This window comes from Macaca nemestrina, chromosome 4 (genome assembly GCF_043159975.1).
Source record: "Macaca nemestrina isolate mMacNem1 chromosome 4, mMacNem.hap1, whole genome shotgun sequence".
Classification (NCBI taxonomy): domain Eukaryota; kingdom Metazoa; phylum Chordata; class Mammalia; order Primates; family Cercopithecidae; genus Macaca; species Macaca nemestrina.
The window spans coordinates 8,940,331-8,959,930 of NC_092128.1; the positions used below are offsets into that span (position 1 = coordinate 8,940,331).

Below are 19,600 nucleotides of genomic sequence, written 5' to 3' on the forward strand. Positions count from 1 at the left end.
TGGTAAAAGGAAAACAGCATGGGTGGGAAAAGGAGGTAATTATCAAAACCAGTTATGACCACATGACCAGTTACAGGAATGAGGATTATAATTCTTGTGAGTATTTCCTCCTTATTTTGTAATGAATGTATGTGTGTCAAATATATTTGTTTTCTTCCCTCTCTTATCTCTTTAACATGTAACATAAGACGTATTGATTTTACATTATAATATTTAAGTATGGTTAACTTTACATCATAGTACTTAAGTTATAGGATATCAAAGAGAAGGATAAAAGAACTTTATTTCTTTTTCTGGAGAAGGAATTAGTGCATATCAGTTGTATGCAGGACAGTTGTATCCTGTTAGATGGATTTATGACCTTGTTATTGTCTTTAATTGGGAGATTAAGTGTAGTTTAAGGAGAAGTGTATGGATTCCAGGTGGATAAGGTAAGGACGTGTGCTGGTTAATTTTATGAATCAATTCGTCTGGGTTATGGAGCCTAGATAGTCAAACATTATTCCGAATGTTTCTGTGAGGGTGTTTTGGGATAAGATTTACATTAAAAATCAGTGGACTCTGGGTAAAGTAGATTGCCCTCACTAGTGGGGGTGGGCCTCATCCAATCAGTTGAAGACCTGATTAGAATAAAAGGCTTACCTGCCCCAAGCAAGAAGGAATCATTTAGCAGATGGCCTTTGGACTTCATCTGCCACATTGGCTCTTCCTGGTTCTACAGCAGGCTGCCTTTGGACCTAAACAGCAATTCTTTCCTGAGTCTCCAGCCTACCAGCCTCCCCCATCAGATTTTGGTCTCACCAAGTCTCCACAATCATGTAGGCCAATTCCTCAAATAAATATCTTACACACACACACACATACACACACACACACACACACACACACCATTCATTCTGTTTCTCTAGAGAACCCTGGCTAACACACATGGGAAATGTGCTAAAGTGCTCAGTGCCTTACATCTGAGCAAGACAGAAATGGTGAGGAGTTGAAGGAACCAGGCATGTGGCTCTCTGAGGAAAGAGTGTTGCAGGCAGAGGGAGCAGCAAGTTCAAAGGCCAGGGCCTGTTGGGGAAGGAGCAAGGAAGGCAGTGCAGCTGGAGTGGAGAGTGGCCGAGTGCAGCTCAAAGAACTGCCCATGAGCAAGGTAGAGCCTGTGGGACTTGCTGGGACTTGGGCCTCAGGGTGTCTGCATCTCTTCAGACCTTAATCTCATCAGACCTTCAAGATCTTACCAATCTGATAGGGGTAAAACAGTATTTCACAAATGTTTTCAGCTGTCAGAATTTACATTTTACATTTTTTCATGTGCTTGTTGGCTATTTGGGCTGGCCCTTCTGTGAATTTTTAGTTAATATTATTTTCCCATTTGTCCCTATGGGTATTTGTATAATTTATTGATTTGTAGAAATGATGTATATGTTCTGGTTACTAAACCTTTGTTGATTCTACACATTTCGTAGATCTTTTCACAGTCTGTGGCCTATTTTTAGGTTTCTAAATATGTCTTTTGTCATACACACAAAAACACTAAATTTTAATCTACTCTTATCAACCCTTTGTTTCATAATTTAAGCATTGTTGCTGGGAACAGGCCCCAAGCCTAGCCATAAATAGGCCATGAGAAACTGGCCATAAACAAGATCTCTGCAGCACTGTGACATGCTCATGATGGCTATGACACACATGCTGGAGATTGCTGGTTTACCAGAATGAGGGCAAGGAACACCTGGCCCACCCAGGGCAGAAAATCAAGGCATTCTTAAACCACAAACAATGGCATGAGTGATCTGTGCCTTAAGGACATGTTCCTGCTGCAGATAACAAGCCAGAACCTGTCCCTTTGTTCTCCGTAAAGAATACTTTTAGTTAATCTATAAACTGCAGAAACGACGGGCTTACTGTCAATAAATAGGTGGGTGAAACGCTGTTTGAAACTCTCAGCTGTGAAGGCCGCCAGCCCCCTGATCCCACTCTGCACTCTATTTCTGTGTCTGTGTCTTCATTCCTCTCGCACCACTGGGTTGGGGTCTCCACGACCGAGCTGGTCTCAGCGCATTGTGCATTTTTTTCTTTAAAAATTCTGTTTTTACTAAACCAGGAAGAAGTTGAATCCCTGAATAGACCAATAGCAGGCTCTGAAATTGAGGCAATAATTAATAGCCTACCAACCAAAAAAAGTCCAGGACCAGATGGATTCACAGCTGAATTCTACCAGAGGTACAAGGAGGAGCTGGTACCATTCCTTCTGAAACTATTCCAATCAATAGAAAAAGAGGGAATCCTCCCTAACTCATTTTATGAGGCCAACATCATCCTGATACCAAAGCCTGGCAGAGACACAACAAAAAAAGAGAATTTTAGACCAATATCCCTGATGAACATCGATGCAAAAATCCTCAATAAAATACTGGCAAACTGGATTCAGCAGCACATCAAAAAGCTTATCCACCATGATCAAGTGGGCTTCATCCCTGGGATGCAAGGCTGGTTCAACATTCACAAATCAATAAACATAATGCAGCATATAAACAGAACCAAAGACAAGAACCACATGATTATCTCAATAGATGCAGAAAAGGCTTTTGACAAAATTCAACAGCCCTTCATGCTAAAAACGCTCAATAAATTCGGTATTGATGGAACGTACCTCAAAATAATAAGAGCTATTTATGACAAACCCACAGCCAATATCATACTGAATGGGCAAAAACTGGAAAAATTCCCTTTGAAAACTGGCACAAGACAGGGATGCCCTCTCTCACCACTCCTACTCAACATAGTGTTGGAAGTTCTGGCTAGGGCAATCAGGCAAGAGAAAGAAATCAAGGGTATTCAGTTAGGGAAAGAAGAAGTCAAATTGTCCCTCTTTGCAGATGACATGATTGTATATTTAGAAAACCCCATTGTCTCAGCCCAAAATCTCCTTAAGCTGATAAGCAACTTCAGCAAAGTCTCAGGATACAAAATTAATGTGCAAAAATCACAAGCATTCTTATACACCAGTAACAGACAAACAGAGCGCCAAATCATGAATGAACTTCCATTCACAATTGTTTCAAAGACAATAAAATACCTAGGAATCCAACTTACAAGGGATGTAAAGGACCTCTTCAAGGAGAACTACAAACCACTGCTCAGTGAAATAAAAGAAGACGCAAACAAATGGAAGAACATACCATGCTCATGGATAGGAAGAATCAATATTGTGAAAATGGCCATACTGCCCAAGGTGATTTATAGATTCAATGCCATCCCCATCAAGCTACCAATGAGTTTCTTCACAGAATTGGAAAGAACTGCTTTAAAGTTCATATGGAACCAAAAAAGACCCCGCATCTCCAAGACAATCCTAAGTCAAAAGAACAAAGCTGGAGGCATCACACTACCTGACTTCAAACTATACTACAAGGCTACAGTAACCAAAACAGCATGGTACTGGTACCAAAACAGAGATATAGACCAATGGAACAGAACAGAGTCCTCAGAAATAATACCACACATCTACAGCCATCTGATCTTTGACAAACCTGAGAGAAACAAGAAATGGGAAAAGGATTCCCTATTTAATAAATGGTGCTGGGAAAATTGGCTAGCCATAAGTAGAAAGCTGAAACTGGATCCTTTCCTTACTCCTTATATGAAAATTAATTCAAGATGGATTAGAGACTTAAATGTTAGACCTAATACCATAAAAACCATAGAGGAAAACCTAGGTAGTACCATTCAGGACATAGGCATGGGCAAAGACTTCATGTCTAAAACACCAAAAGCAACGGCAGCAAAAACCAAAATTGACAAATGGGATCTAATTAAACTAAAAAGCTTCTGCACAGCAAAAGAAACTACCATCAGAGCGAACAGGCAACCTACAGAATGGGAGAAAATTTTTGCAATCTACTCATCTGACAAAGGGCTAATATCCAGAACCTACAAAGAACTCAAACAAATTTACAAGAAAAAAACAAACAACCCCATCAAAAAGTGGGCAAAGGATATGAACAGACATTTCTCAAAAGAAGACATTCATACAGCCAACAGACACATGAAGAAATGCTCATCATCACTGGCCATCAGAGAAATGCAAATCAAAACCACAATGAGATACCATCTCACACCAGTTAGAATGGCAATCATTAAAAAGTCAGGAAACAACAGGTGCTGGAGAGGATGTGGAGAAATAGGAACACTTTTACACTGTTGGTGGGATTGTAAACTAGTTCAACCATTATGGAAAACAGTATGGCGATTCCTCAAGGATCTAGAACTAGATGTACCATATGACCCAGCCATCCCATTACTGGGGATATACCCAAAGGATTATAAATCATGCTGCAATAAAGACACATGCACACGTATGTTTATTGTGGCACTATTCACAATAGCAAAGACTTGGAATCAACCCAAATGTCCATCAGTGACAGACTGGATTAAGAAAATGTGGCACATATACACCATGGAATACTATGCAGCCATAAAAAAGGATGAGTTTGTGTCCTTTGTAGGGACATGGATGCAGCTAGAAACCATCATTCTTAGCAAACTATCACAAGAACAGAAAACCAAACACTGCATGTTCTCACTCATAGGTGGGAACTGAACAATGAGATCACTTGGACTCGGGAAGGGGGACATCACACACTGGGGCCTATTATGTGGAGGGGGGAGGGGGGAGGGATTGCATTGGGAGTTATACCTGATGTAAATGACGAGTAGTTGGGTGCTGACGAGTTGATGGGTGCAGCACAGCAACATGGCACAAGTATACATATGTAACAAACCTGCACGTTATGCACATGTACCCTAGAACTTAAAGTATAATAATAATAAATAAATAAATAAATAAATAATAAAAAAATAAATAAAAATTCTGTTTTTATCATGATATCAAAGAGATATTCTTTACTTTCTTCTAAATATTTCTTACTCAATTTAGAACTTTAATCTCTCTGGAATTTGTTTTTATGTATAGTATGAGGTAGGCAACTAATTTTATCCTTTTTCCATCTTGGACAAAATGACACTGTTGATTGGCCAAACAAACTAACCCCCTTCTCTTTTACACATCACCCACTATAAATGTTGGGGAGGGGGATCTGAGTACTCTCTGTTGTAGACAGAATGGTCACCAAGGTGTCCATGTGCTAATTCCCAGAATCTGTGGCTGTGTTACTTTACATGGAAAAAGGGACTTTGCCAATGTTATTAAGAATTTCGAGACAGATAATCTTGGATCATCCAGGTGGGCTCAGTGGTCTGTAGGAGGGTCCTTATAACAGGGATACAGGAAAGTCAGAGTGAGAAGGAGATGTGAGGACAGAGGCAGAGGTCACAGAGACAGAGGGACTTAAAGATGCCACATTGCTAGCTTTAAAGATGGAGGAAGGAGCAGGCACCAGGAGTCAAGGGGATGCAGGTGGCTTCTAGAAGGTGGAAAAGGCGAGGAAATGGAGTATTCCATAGAACCTGCAGAAGGACCACATTCCTGCCCAGAAAACCTTGATTTCAGGACTTTTGACCTCCAGAACTGTAAAATAAATTGGTGGGCTTTTAGCCACTAAGTTTGTGGCAATTTGTTACAGCAGCAGTAGGAAACTAATACACTCTCTCTCCCAGCTTCCCTTCTAACTAGGGTTGTCTATGTGACCCAGCTCTACCAGATGATAGTTACATGAAAGTCTGCTTGGAAATTCTGGAAATATTAGTACTATTTCCTTGGTGATAGAGACAGACTCAAGTAGACAGCTCCTGTTGTCATCTCCTCCCCCTTCTTCTTGCATGGGATTGAAGTGTGATATCTGGGATTGTGGCAGATAGTATGGGGCAATAAGGTCACAAATATTAAAACAAAAAGTCAACATTGCACCACCAAACAGAAAGATAAAAGGCACCTGGATTTCTGCTGCTATCACTGAGCTCCCAGAACATCCCAGAGACCAACCCTTTGTTAAATGAGCACTTAATATTCTAATGATTTAAGAGCTTGTTAATCAAAGTGCAATTCACAGAGTAGCAACATCGCCAAGAACTGGGATCTCATTAGAACTGCAGAATCAGACCCTGCCCCAGATGTACTGAATCAGAATCTATAATTTAAAAAGACCTAGGTTATTCTCATGAGCATTTACGTTTAACAAGCTCTGGTTAAGCCACCTTTAGTTAAAACTGAGCATTCCTAAATGATCCCACATGAAGAGCCAAGCTTCCCAGCAGCATTTACTGAATAGTCCATGCTTTCTCCAATAATTCTATCAGATGCCAAGTGCCCGTAGGTCCACAGTTCTATCCCTAGGTTCTCTGTTTTGTCCACTGGACTCTTAGTGTATTCCTGAACCAGAATGCCTTCATTAGCAAACGCCAATATTACTTAATTAGTATAACTTTAGTATAACTTTAAAATAAGTCTTAGTTAACTGATTGAGCAACTCCCAACACCTTGCTATTATTCGAAACTGTCTTGGCTCCTCTCAGCTTTTTAATCTGATATAGGACTTTTAAAATCAGCTGTCAATTTCTTTAAGTCCTGTTGAAATGCTGAATGCCATTGCATTGCATTTATAGCTTTGTTGTCTTTCCCTCTATTCTTTGTTGTCTTTCCCTCCATTCTTTTTTGTTGACCAGTTTTAAATATGTTCTAATTTCAATTATGATTTCTTTTTGACCCAAAGGTAAAAGAAGTGACCACTAAATTTCAAAATGTATTGAGACATAGGCTACCTTTTTACTTATTTCAAATGCTGCATTGTGACCAGAGAACAATGTCTGTATAAACTCTTTGTCATTGGTTGAGATTTACTTTTTGGCTCAGTAAAACTTTTGTAGGTGTTCCTGTAGGCTCTTAAAGAATGTGCAGCCTGTTACTGTGGTACCTTCCACAATCAAGGCCCCATCCCTCCGCTGCCACCTTAGCTACAGCTTCTCAGATGGTCCAGCACACCCTTGCCTGCACCCCATCCTCCTGTCTGCCTGGAACGTTCCTACCCATTCTCCATCGCTTAGTCCAAGGACTCTGAGGCTCCATGTCAAGCCTTCCCTGACTTTTCCAGATTGAACTTGTCATCAGCTCTTCTTTGGACTTCTGCAGTAATATTAACACTGCTCCCCTGTTTCCACCCTTCTCCTGCTGTCTAATGTCCATGAATAGCCACAGTTCTCCTCTCCTGTTAAAACAAGAGACAGGTGATGTCACGCTTCATTCCAAAACCCTCCAATGGCTCTTCACTCATTCAAAGTAAAAGACAAAGCCTTTATAGTGGTCACGAGACCCTGTCTTGCGCCCAGCTGCCCTCTGACCTCATTTCCCACTCCCTTCCCCTCACTTTGTCTCCCGCAGTCATGTCAGCCGGCGCTATTCTTCAAACATGCTTGCTGTTCATCTGAACTGGGGCATTCTCCCTTGCAGACACGTGCACTTCCCTTAGGTCTCTACCACACTGTCCCCTTGGTACAGGAGACCATCTCCATCCTCCATCTGCTATTAAAGAGCTGTCCATGCCTCTGTGCCCCACTGACACCCCCGCCCCATACCCATCACCCACTACTGCCACCCTAAGAGCTGTCCACCCCTCTGTGCCCCACTGGTACCCCCTCCACATACCCAGCACCCACCACTGCCACCCTAAGAGCTGTCCGTGCCTCTGTGCCCCACTGACACCCCCGCCCCATACCCATCACTCACCACTGCCACTCTAAGAGCCGTCCACCCCTCCGTGCCCCACTGGTACCCTCCCCATACCCAGCACCCACTACTGCCACCATAAGAGTCGTGACTCCTCTGTGCCACAGCTGCACCCCCGCCCCGTACCCAGCACCCACTACTGCCACCCTTCACATCTGCATTTACTTGCTTAATGCTTTTTAGTCTCCCACCACTAGAGGTGAGTTCTGTGAGAATAAGGACTTGCTCTGTTTTTCTCACCACCATATCTACAACATAGAGAAAGTATCTGATAAATACTTGTTTCCGGGTTGATGGTTATTGACTTGAAAAACAAGCAAAATGCAGCAGATACGCCAAAGACAGTGAAGAGTGGGAAAGTCCTTTAGCCCTTTTTCTGTGCAGTGATTTGGTGGTTCATACCTTTTCAAAAAATGGGGTCTGTGGCACTCAGGGAAGAGGCCGCACTGCAGGGAATGACCCAGGGAAGTAGTAAAGGCAGTGGCACAGCTCACTTTCAAAAAGGGCGAGGCGAAGCCCATGAGGGCCTTGACAGAGGCCTCTCTCTGGAATCATCTGGATGGCTGCACAGCACAAGGCAGAGCCCACCACAGCCTCAAACACCTCAGAACCGCAGAACTATCCACCAGGGGAAAAATACTTCTGGTGGGTTCAAACCTAATCAGCACCAGGGTCTTCTAAGATCATCTTTCACCCAGATACACCCTAGGGAGAGAAGCTTTCACGCTAATGCCCTATCTCTATCTCCTGTCTGTCCTCAATTTTCTAAATAACATTGATTCTATCTGATATTATTTATTATTTTATAATTATTTATTAATTTTATTTTTAAATTTCTAAATTTTCTCTGTACTACCCCTGGTACAAAGCTCCATAATGGCATATGCCAAAACTCCAAACATGCCTGTTTTGTTCTGTGTCCCCAGGCCCTAACATTGTGCCTGGCATGTAGTATATGCTCAATACGTGGTGTTAAATGAATGGTCGATCACAGGAGAGACAGAAATGTGAAGAAAAGAAGAAAAACGGTTTTTAGAACTGAGAGGAAGGCCGAGCACAGTGGCTCACTCCTGTAATCCCAACACTTTCGGAGGCCAAGGCGGGCAGATCCCTTGAGATCAGGAATTTGAGACCAGCCTAGTCAACATGATGAAACCCCATATTTATTAAAAGTACAAAAGTTAGCCGGGCATGGTGGTGGGTGCCTGTAGTTCCAGCTACTTGGGAGGCTGAAGCAGGAGAATTGCTTGAAATCTGGAAGGCAGAGGTTGCAGTGAGCTGAGATCACACCACTGCACTCCACCCTGGGCGACAGAGCGAGACTCCGTCTCAAAGCAAAAAAAAAAAAAAAAAGAACTGAGAAGCAGACAAAAGAGATGTCACTTTGAATAGTAAAAGGGAAGTGACTTAAATTGTGTGTGTGCGTATATATATATATATATATATGCAAGTGAAGTGAGATGTCTCTGCAAATTAATGTAAGAAAAAAAGACACTAGTGAGTAAACAGCAAGCTGAAGGAAGCGGAGGCCTCCCACAGACCTGAAGAAGAGAGAAATTTCTTTCCCAATTAGGCGGCACAGCCTTGCATGGTTCCCCAGCAGAGTATGACCAAACCGATGAATCTTTGCTGGACTCCTGCCTGCAGCTCCACATGATGTCAAGACCTACACACACACGCACACACACACGCACACACACACGCACGCACACACGCACGCACACACGCACGCACACACGCACACACACACGCACACACACACGCACGCACACACGCACGCACACATGCACACTCCTACCACACATACAGCTTCCCAGCTGGTAGCCCTTCAGCCCAGCATGTAGAAAGTGCACTTAAGGACAAAAAGGAACCCAAACTCACCCTCCCTCGCGCTCTGCCAGCCCACGTTTCCCTCTGCTCAATCTCCCAGGCCACTCTGGAGGCCCCAGCAGAGCAACTGAGAGAAAAAGAGAGCGTTCTTCCTGTAATTCACTGAAGACTGTAAAGGCAGCCTCCGCCTCCTTCTCAGGAAACAGCCCAAGGCAAATGTGGACTCAGGCATCTGAGCACAGCGTCCAGCCATGCGAGGATTCATCCCACATCTAGTCACAGTTCCCACTTATAGAGCAGGGTGGTCGGAGATGGCTCCAGAGCCCAGTGTGGGGGAGACCTTAGGCCCAGCCCAGCAGGGCAACCATCAAGAGGAAGGGAAGGGGTTAACTGCTGAGGGCCAGGTTGGCTGAAATGTAGATGAAATGAGAAATACTGTTTTTGGTAAGGTATTGACCCCTCCAATGCCCAGTTCACAGAATCCTAACTGTGCAAGGGGCAGGAAATACCAGAAAAGCAGACATGGAAAAATCAGCATCCCCCCACCCCCTGCTTTAGGAGCTCCGCTGGCTTCCTCCTGGGGGCTGCTCTGCGGCACCATCTAGCTTCATGGGACTTCTGACAGGCTCCTTCCGCCTGCTTCTTCCTCCCTTCTGCCAGCCTCAGCCCTCCTCCTCTTCAGGGCTCACGCCCACTCCCCCACGCAACTTCTCTCAGGACAGCCACTCTCACCGATGTCTGGGAATGTGCCTCTGTCCCCATCCTGCGGAATCTGCTCCCCACCAGGCTGGGGAGACACGCTGTGGACCAGGAGGAAAGCTTTCCAGGGTCCCTGCGATCCAACCCCACAAGCAGCCTCTTCTCCCATGGCTGAACAGGTGACCTTCCCGGTGCCAAGCCCATCCTCCCCCACAGCTATGCACCAGCACACACATCTACACACGTGTGCACACGTCACACATGCACTGCAGTCCTGTCCCATGGCGTCCCAGTCTCCAGGCTCTGCAATCCACCTGGCTCCATCCCTCCATCTCTCACCTGGGTGGAAGCAGCTGCTGGTCCCCCAGGGCACAGGATGTGAGGAGGGCGAGGAGGGTGAGGGGAGAACACCGGAGAGCAACCCTCTTCCCAGGCCTGGTCCTCCTGGCAGGAGGGTTTCGGGTGTTTCTGCAAAGGAAGAGATTTCTAGAAACAGCCTTCACAATCACAGAGGCATGCAGTTGGAGAGGAAGTTCCGTGTGCAGGCCACAGGCTCAGCACGTCAAGAGCCATCAGGGCTCAGGGAGGAGCCAGCATTGGGGACACACGTGCCTTCCCTGGGTGCTGAGTGCCTTGTGGAGTCACAACACAGCAGAAACTGAGGAGCCTGGCCTCTCCTGCAGCTGTAGACTGAGAAGAGGGAGGAGAAATGACAGCAGAGACTTGGCCAGGGGCTGGGGCACCGGGGCGGGTGCCAGGCTGAGCTTCAGAAGGGCTGCAAGAACAGGGGCTTGGATAGGGCAGGAGAAGGACGTCAAGCCGGTTCCTGTTCCTGAGAGGACAGAGATTGGAGCTCCGCTACAGGCTCCGAGCAAAGCCAGCTCCTGGCCTCTGTGTGCTCTGAAGTGGCCTTTAGGACTTCCTCTAACAAGTCCTTCCTCGCTTCCCTTGCCTTCCCTAAAACCCACAACCCAGGGAACTCCGAGCCTGACAGACCAGCGCTGCTTCTCAGGGAATGAATGCTTTTCCCCAGCTTGCAAAACATGTGAAATGCCATGCTTCGATGCTTTCAAATATTTCACAAAATGAAACCCCTTTTGTGAAAGAACATAGTGTCCCAAATCCCTGGTCTCTACTTCATAAGGAAGTCAAACACGGAGGAAGACTTCTTTAAAAACCTTTACTGGGGTAAAAATGATGTAACATTAAATGTACCATCTTAACCACGGTAGAAAGTACATTCACATTGTTGTGTGCCAGGTCTGCAGGACTTTTCATCCTGCAGCACCCAGATTCTCCCCATTACACCCCAACTCCCCTCCCCAGACCCCAGCCCGGGTAACCACCGTTCTACTTTCCATTTCTATGATTTTTTTTTTTTTTTTTTTTTTTTTTGAGACAGAGTCTTGCTCTGTTCCCCAGGCTGGAGTGCAATGGTGAGATCTCGGCTCACTACAACCTCCACCTCCCAAGTTCAAGCTGTTCTCCTGCCTCAGCCTCCCGAGTAGCTGGGATTAGGCATCCACCACCACACATGGCTAATATTTGTATTTTTAGTAGAAATGGGGTTTGCCATGTTGGCCAGGCTGGTCTTGAACTCCTAACCTCAAGTGATCCACCTGCCTCAGCCTTCCAAAGTGCTGGGATTACAGGTGTGAGCCACCACACCTGGCCTGTTTCTATGATTTTTGGCAACGTCAGATACTCATGTGAGTGGAGTCCCACAATGTCTGCCCTTCTGAGACTGAGCAGAATGCCCTCGAGGTTCGTCCAAGTGAGTGCGGAACCGTCTGCACTCTGCACGCCGGGCTGTCTTCACAGAATGCAGAGGCTGGGGCCTCGAGGGACTGGAGCTCACTGCAGTTTTCCAAATGTCTGAGGTGGTGCTGAGCTTTCCAAAGGGACCCCACAGAAGGAGGAGCAGTGGGGGTAGCTGAAGTAGAGGGGCATGCTTCAGATATGAAGTCTCTACAGTAGTCAAAACCACAGGCTTTGGGGTGCTGCTGTCAGCCTATCACATCCCGAGGGATCCACCCTCTCCGTGGACTGGTCTTCATGCGCCAGCCTTGAGGGCTGCTCTACCTTGTTATGAACCTGAAGGAAACCCTGGTTATGCTGGGATGGCCCAAGAAGAGGTTTGGGGACACACAGGACACATCTTGATGGGGAAAACTGACAAAGCCCCTCCTCCCATGTCCCACTCCACCTGCCTCCTCATTAAAAGAGGATCTATTTTGGAAGAACCCCCACCCTTCCTTTGCAGTAGGTCAATGCACATAAAATCAACTCATTAAAATGATAAGACAAAAACCCTAAGCCAGGTACTGCAGTTCATGCCCGCTGCAGTACTAACAGAGGCTCAGCAAGAAACTGTTTCCCTAAAATAGAGAAGAAAAGGCTCACTCATTCTTAAATGAAATATTAAGCATCCAGGGATTGCTCTGAGTAAAACTGAAGCTGCAAATAACTCCTCAAAGATTCAGGAAGTCGATTATTTGCTGAGTTGACCATTTTGCAAAATGATCTTTCAACAAATCAGCTTAATTGATTTCCGTGCAGAAGGAAGGTTGCCGGGTTCTGGTTTGGCACCGATCTGAGGAAGGATGGGGGCTCCCTGCCCTCTAGTGGCTTTGTGGTTAATGACAAGTGCAGCAAAATGCTCCGCAGCGGGCTGAGAGCCCTGACTCAGCAGGCAGGTGAAACAGTGCGGAGAAGGACTGGACTTCCGGAAATCGAATAAGCCAGGAAGACACATGTTACGCAAGCAAGGAGAAATCCACCAGGACCAAGCACCGTATTAGACACAGAGGGCACAAAGATTAGCAAGGCAAATTCCTGACTCAAGGGGCCCTAACTCAGTCTGAGAATGGGGAAAAAGACTACGCTGTGGTCACGAAACGAGGTAATATGCTGTGACAGAGATGCGTCCAGGCTGCCATGCAAGTGAAGAGGAGACGATGTAAACCCCACAAAACGGAAAAACAACCAACTGGGGAAATAAACTTATAAACAAATCAGTAAACCCGCCATTTCCTGTAGCAGGTACTGCCATGGAGAAGACTGCAAGGCACAGTGGAGCGAAGGCCGCGCGGGAAAGGTAATGCCTAAGTCTTGAAGAGCTGTAAACATTTGCCTGTCAGATGACGGAGAGGACGCCTGAGGCAGAAGGAGAATGGCAAACGCCACCGCCATCGGGGCCCTAAGACAGCCCGGCAGGTGCAGGGAAAAAGCAGTCAGGCTGGAGAGGGAAGGACCCGGAAGGACCAGTCGGAGGCTGCTGCAGCGCCAAAGCTGGAAATGAGAACTAACACAGAGACAGCAGCAAGCGGAACAGATTTATTACAAATTTAGAAAATAGAAACAATAAGGCCGGGCCTGGTGGCTCATGCCTGTAATCCCAGCACGTTGGGAGGCCAAGGTCGGCAGATCGACTGAGGTCAGGAATTCGAGACCACCCTGACCAACCTGGTTAAACTAAAAATACAAAAAATTAGCTGGGTGTGGTGGCCCGTGCCTGTAATCCCAGCTACTCAGGAGGCTAAGGCATGAGAATTGCTTGAACCTGGGAGGCTGCAGTGAGCCAAGATCCCGACACTGCACTCCAGCCCGGGCGACACGAGGGAGACTGTCTTGGAACAAGAAAAAAGAAAAGAGGAGAGAAAAGAAGAGAAACAGTAAAAGAATTTTTTAAAAAGATGAATTCACAGTTGTTAACACGATTGGAGCAGTTGCCACATCAAAGGGAGTGCTATTCACTGCAGACGCATCTTTGTTATTTTGGAAAACATGATTATACGCTGTTTCATTTCAAAGATGGAAAATGTGTGTGTTTCCTACAGCTTTGGCAGATGGTAGTAAAGTGTCTTGTGACTAAATTTGTATGTTTTGACAATGTTTTGATGGAATTAAGTATCTTGTTCAAATGGAGTCCATGTCTGTTATAGTAATTAAGAAATATTATACTTATTTTAAAACTTTTAACTTCTCCTGTAATCCCAGCACTTTGGGAGGTCGAATCAGGTGGATCACTTGAGATCAGGAGTTTGAGACCAGCGTGGCCAACATAGTGAAACTCCGTCTCTAATAAAATACAAAAATTAGCCAGGCATGGTAGCATGCACCTGTAATCCCAACTACTCGGGAGACACCTTTTTCTGATTCTCATAAAGGGCAGTGGTCACCCAGGCTGCCTGGATGTGGAGCAGCCTGGCATCACAGTACTTTCTAGTGGCCTTTATGGAGAGAGGGTTGAGAGGCTGGTGTTTTACTAGAGATGAGCACATCGGCGTGGGGATACTGGGCTTGAGGCTTCTAGAGACAGAGCAAGCAGGGGCATCCAAAGGTCTTGATTGATTCCTGTTTCCCAAGGATTCTTCATGCCCATCCTCCCACTGAAAACAACTAAAAATAAAGAGGATAAAAACATTTTTAAATCTTGTCGACACCATCCAAGGGCCAATGAGATGATAAAGAATGACTTTCCTCCAGCCTGTACTCTTGCTGGGGCGCAGGCACCCTGTGCCCAGCTGCAGCCCTCAACCCCACTCTGCACCTACATTCAACACAGCTCCCCTGAGCTTTGCTTACAGGTTTCCTTTTTCTTTTCTTGTTTGTTTTTGGTTTGGTGGGGGTGGGGGGTGCCGCTATTGCTGCTGCTGCTGGTGGTGGTTTATTGCCAAGTGAGACAAAGTGCCCTCTTTTTATTGCAACGGTGACTTTTCTTCACCTTCTTAGCTGGCAGCAAAGGCCTAAAAGAGTCAAGTTGCTTCTAGAAGATTCTAGAGAGATATAGGCAGGCACAAGAGGCCCACAGACAATAATCAGGAGTGGAAATAGAAAGTTCTTAAACTCTAAGTGATTGATAGTGGTAGCAAACAGCTTTGTGAAGGTAAAAACTATGAGTCAATGGTAGTTAAAAGCTGGTGAGAGACCTGATTTTGAAATGAAAAAATCCACCAAAAGAGAAGGATCACCCAAACAGAGAGGGAGGGGCAATTCCTGTAAAATTCCACGGCAGCTTCATATGCTCCCAGGGTTTTCCCAGCACCTCACTACTGGTTCTTCTTCCTGGGATTTTCCCAAATTCTCCATATTTTTTCACCTATAAAAAGTGAGGGCCGGATGCGGTGGCTCACCCCTGTAATCCCAGCACTTTGGAAAGCCAAGGCAGGTAGATCACTTGATGTCAGTAGTTCAAGACCAGCCTGGTCAACATGGTGAAACCCCGTCTCTACTAAAAGTACAAAATTAGCCGGGCGGGATGGAGCACTCCTGTAGTCCCAGGTACTCGGGTAGCTGAGGCAGGAGAATCACTTGAACCCAGGAGATGGAGGTTGCAGTGAACCAAGATCATACCACTGTACTCCAGCCTTGGCAACAGAGTGAGACTCTGTCTCAAAAAAAAAAAAAATTAAGTGAGGACAGCTGGATGTGTCGGCTCTCACCTGTAATCCCAACACTTTTGGAGGCCAAGAAGGGAAGATCCTCTGAGGCCAGGATTTCAAGACCAGACTGGGAAACAAAAAGACTCTCCATCTTTACCAAAAAAATTTTTTTAATTAGCTGAGCTTGGTGGTGTGCACCTGTGGTCCCAGCTACCTGGGAGGCTGAGGTGGGAGGATCACTTGAACCCAGGAGGTACAGGCTGTAGTGAGCTATGATTGCACCACTGTACTCTAGCCTGGGTAAAAGAGCAAGACTTTGTCTCAAAAAATATATACAAAAATACAAAATAAAATAAAATTTTTAAAAAGTGAGTTTCTGGAATGATTTGAGCTCCACTCCAAATTGTTCCTCTGTAATATTTGATCGAGATGCGTTTCCACAGCGTTGTACCAAACAAAAGCTTTCTGAAGGTGGGGGCTATGTCTGTCTTGCTTATGACTCTATTCCAGCACCAAAACGGGGCCTGGCACACCAGAGGTGGAAGAATGAGCGAGTGAGGAACGAGAAAAACCACCACTCCTTTATTCCAGGGAATGGATGGAACAGGTGTGACCACAGCCCTCACCCCCACCCCTCCCCACCCACTCAGGTCCGGAGGGAAGCCTCAATCCTCATGGCTTAAGCCCATCTTCCGATGTGGACACCCACCCAGTCCTGAGCCAGCTCCTAACACTGGGGACACAGAGAGCAGAGGCAAAGTCCCCCAGTCTCTAACTTTGCCATCCCCTGGGCCTGGCACTAGACCAGCCTGCAGGAGCTCCAGACCCAGGCTGGCCCCACCCCGGAGCTGCATTCAGACACCCCGGGGACACAAACCCTCCCCCAGAGCCACAGCTTCCTGGTCACATGCCCACAGTTCCAACCATATGGCCTTCCCGCAGCCCTGCCCTGTGCCAGGGCCCCTGACACCTTGCCATGGCCGCTGGGCTCTCTGGGGACTCATTCTGCAGGCAGAGAAATGGACACCTGGCTTTCCACTTCAGCTTCTGGAGCTTACTGTTTCTCCTCATAGGCCTTCTGGTCAGCCTGGTTCCCTGGTCCTATAGCAGCAAATGACACAAGGCCTGTGAGGCTGCAGCTGACTGTGGCGGAGATTGTCACACAGGGGCTTCCAGGAACATTCCAGGTGGAGGTCAGAGACCCCGGCCAGCATGTCCTAACTGCAGGGAGTGGCACCTGTGTTCAGAAGGACTTGGTGACCAGGTAAAGTTCTCATTCAGCGTGTAGCCCTGGCCTCCTGCAGATCCTCAGGCATCTGGCCCCTAACCCAATAGAATGGAGGTTTCAGCCAGAACTTGGGACAGAGGAAACTGTCACCCATAGTCCCCATTCATGCAGGGTAATTAATCGGCTGGCAGCAGCCGACAGAGACATTCAAGAGAGTTCCATAACCTCAAAAGGAGCATCAGAGCCAGGAAGTCTGGGGAGCAGCAGAGCCTGAGATAAGGCAGCGTCCTACCTGCATCTGAATCCCAGCCCTGTCAATCACGCCCTGTGTGAACTTGCACAAGCTCCTGAGCTGTGCTGCCTCCCAGTTTTGTCATCTGTGTGATGGGGATACAATTGTTAGCTCATTGCATTGGAGGGGGACCGGAGGACCCAATGTCTGTCAAGCACTAAAGCACTGCCCAGGGTCCCCCATGTCATGGTGGGTGCCACAGCGTCTGTCTCCGGGTAGGGGACTGCCAGAAGCAGGACTGGGGAATGATAGCCGGCACAGCCGGCTATGAGCAGGGACACTGAAGGGCAGAGTCAAGGCTGACTCCACACATGGGGCTGTGCCCCGTGCGGTGAGTGGGGATCTGGAGGAAGAGGCCTAAGAGAGAAGAGGCCACCTGAACCATGAGACCATGAGACCCCAAAGGGCGCCCCTTGCCTCTGGCCAGGGAAACAGAGCCCTTGGCTCCAGGCTTGGGGACAAAGGCCTATTCCTTGGCTCACTCTCCCAGGCTCCTTCTCCTCTGAGAGCCTAACCAGGGTCCCTCTGGAGTCTCAGGTTCCTGCCGCAACAGCCCAGATAGATTCTGCTCTGCCTCTGAATTCCATAGTCACTCCACACAAACCACAAAGGAAATTCTAGCCCTTTCTCAGCTGAGGCCCCTTCAGGAGCTCTGCTTTCTCCATGACAGCCCTCACATTCACTGGGCACAGGTGGTGATGTTATTGTTGTTACCATTGTGGCCCCCTGGTGTTTTCTCTTGAACATAATTTCTACAGGGACCAGAGAAGGGCAGAAGTCATGAGACGCTGAGGGTGGCCCTGAGGTTGCTACTAGCACAGATGCCAAGGACCTAGGAAAAGCCCGGGGCTGGGACCAGCCAGGTCTAGATGGAGCCTGGGCCATTCTCCAGGGGAATATTGTCCCATCCTCTGGTTGTGCCCACTTGCCCCTGGAAGCAGGGGCATCCTCTTCTCTCTCTTCCATCCCGTCTCCTGTGGACATTCCCCCACATATTCTAGCACAGGCTACATGTTACACTCAACCCCTGTCAACACCTTCAGGTTCCTGCCAACACCCACAGATGAACTGGTGGCAACAAGAGCAAGAGTCGGGGCTCACTGCCATAGGGATCAAGAGATCAGGAGGCTCAAGACCAGAAAGTGTTCTCCAGCGGGAGCTTCCATCACTCCTGAGAAAAGGACATGGGCTAAACACAGATTCCAGGGCAGAGACTGATCACCCAGCCGCCCTGTGTCTCCTTCAGCACCCGTGATGATGCCACACTTCAGGAAGCAAAGGGCCCTCAGCCCCTGGCTCTCCCCAACTGCTCTCACCTCTTCGCCCCCTCCCTGGAAATGCACCCCGCAACCCAGGGCGGAGGTACAGGCTGATCAGGGAGGGTCCCTGGAACTGCTGCCAAAAATACCGTTCTTACCCATCTAGGAGAACTCCTCCCAGCTTCCCTGTGCTCTCTGCTCTGAGAAAATATCGGAGCTGAAGCGGATGAAGCTGTGGCCGCAGCCAAAACAGTGATCGTGTCAGAGGCGGTTGCGGACCCTGGAAAGGAAATGAGTCCAGGAGACACAGAACCAAACAGGAACCTGGGCGCAGGGCATAAGGCGAGTCCCCATGTCATGGCACAGGGCGAGTCCCCACGTCAGGAGCCAGTGCTATTGGCTCCCAGCAGGAAAGATGGGAGGCTACACAGCACCCCTCATGTGGGGACCGCCAGCCATGCCCCCAAACTTTTAAACCCTTTCACATAGCCTGTGCCTGGGGGTGCTCTCCACAATGTCGAACTGGAAATGGGTCACAGCACGTGCAAAGGGGCAGAGAGACTGAGCAGCTTCCCCACTCATCTACCAGGAGTGCAAACTGCCTGCTTTTCCAAAGGACAGGCTCTCCCCTGAAGCCCTCCGTGCTCTCAGCTTCTCCCCAATCTCCATTTCTGACCGGTGGAACCTTCCCCTTCTTACACTGCCAACTGCTAAGATGTGACCCGTTAACCAAAATGGCTTCCATTTTTTTCTGCTGCTTCTTCACCTGCAGGTGAGAAGTAGGAAAGGGTTAGAAAAATCAAGCCGCAATCCAGGCATCGCTCGTGGCCACGTTCCTCCCTCCTTCCTGGGGTTCATCACAATAGATAGCTCCCTGTGCCGCGGAGCGCTGTGTTGAGGTTTCCACCCGCACACACAGCACTGTCACCCTGGTGGCCCTGCCCTCCCATGTAGGCACTAGCAGGCTCCTGCTCTTTGACGGAAGGGAGAGGTAGAATCAGAAGAAGAAAAGGCCTGAGAGGCAACTTGACCTTGTTTCCAACAGCATCAGCCTCAGAGAGATGACGGGAGCAGGGGATCTGAGAAGACACATGGCCAGGAAGATGAAGGTAGGGGGTACGCTCAGGCCCCAGGTTTTCCCTTTGCTGCTACCCACATACCTGATGGAAGGAGAAAGGCAAGTGAGAGGCGGGCCAGGAAGCCCTGAGAGAAGGGGCCGCATCCCACTTC

At 47.5% G+C, this 19,600-nt stretch overlaps 1 protein-coding gene across 4 annotated transcripts in view; it reads right to left on the reverse strand.

The window, feature by feature from the left end:
• Positions 1 to 10,970, reverse strand: part of LOC105474884 (GTPase, IMAP family member 8) — a 35,095-nt gene extending 24,125 nt beyond the window's left edge. The window contains exons 1-2 of one of the 4 annotated variants that reach the window (XM_071094252.1): positions 10,547 to 10,970; positions 10,241 to 10,308 (exon numbers count right to left, since the gene is read on the reverse strand). The gene's annotated coding sequence lies outside the window, so the exon portion shown is untranslated. The other 3 variants (XM_011729746.2, XM_011729747.2, XM_011729748.3) reach the window with 3 other exon arrangements.
• Between the last annotated feature and the right edge of the window lie 8,630 nt (positions 10,971 to 19,600).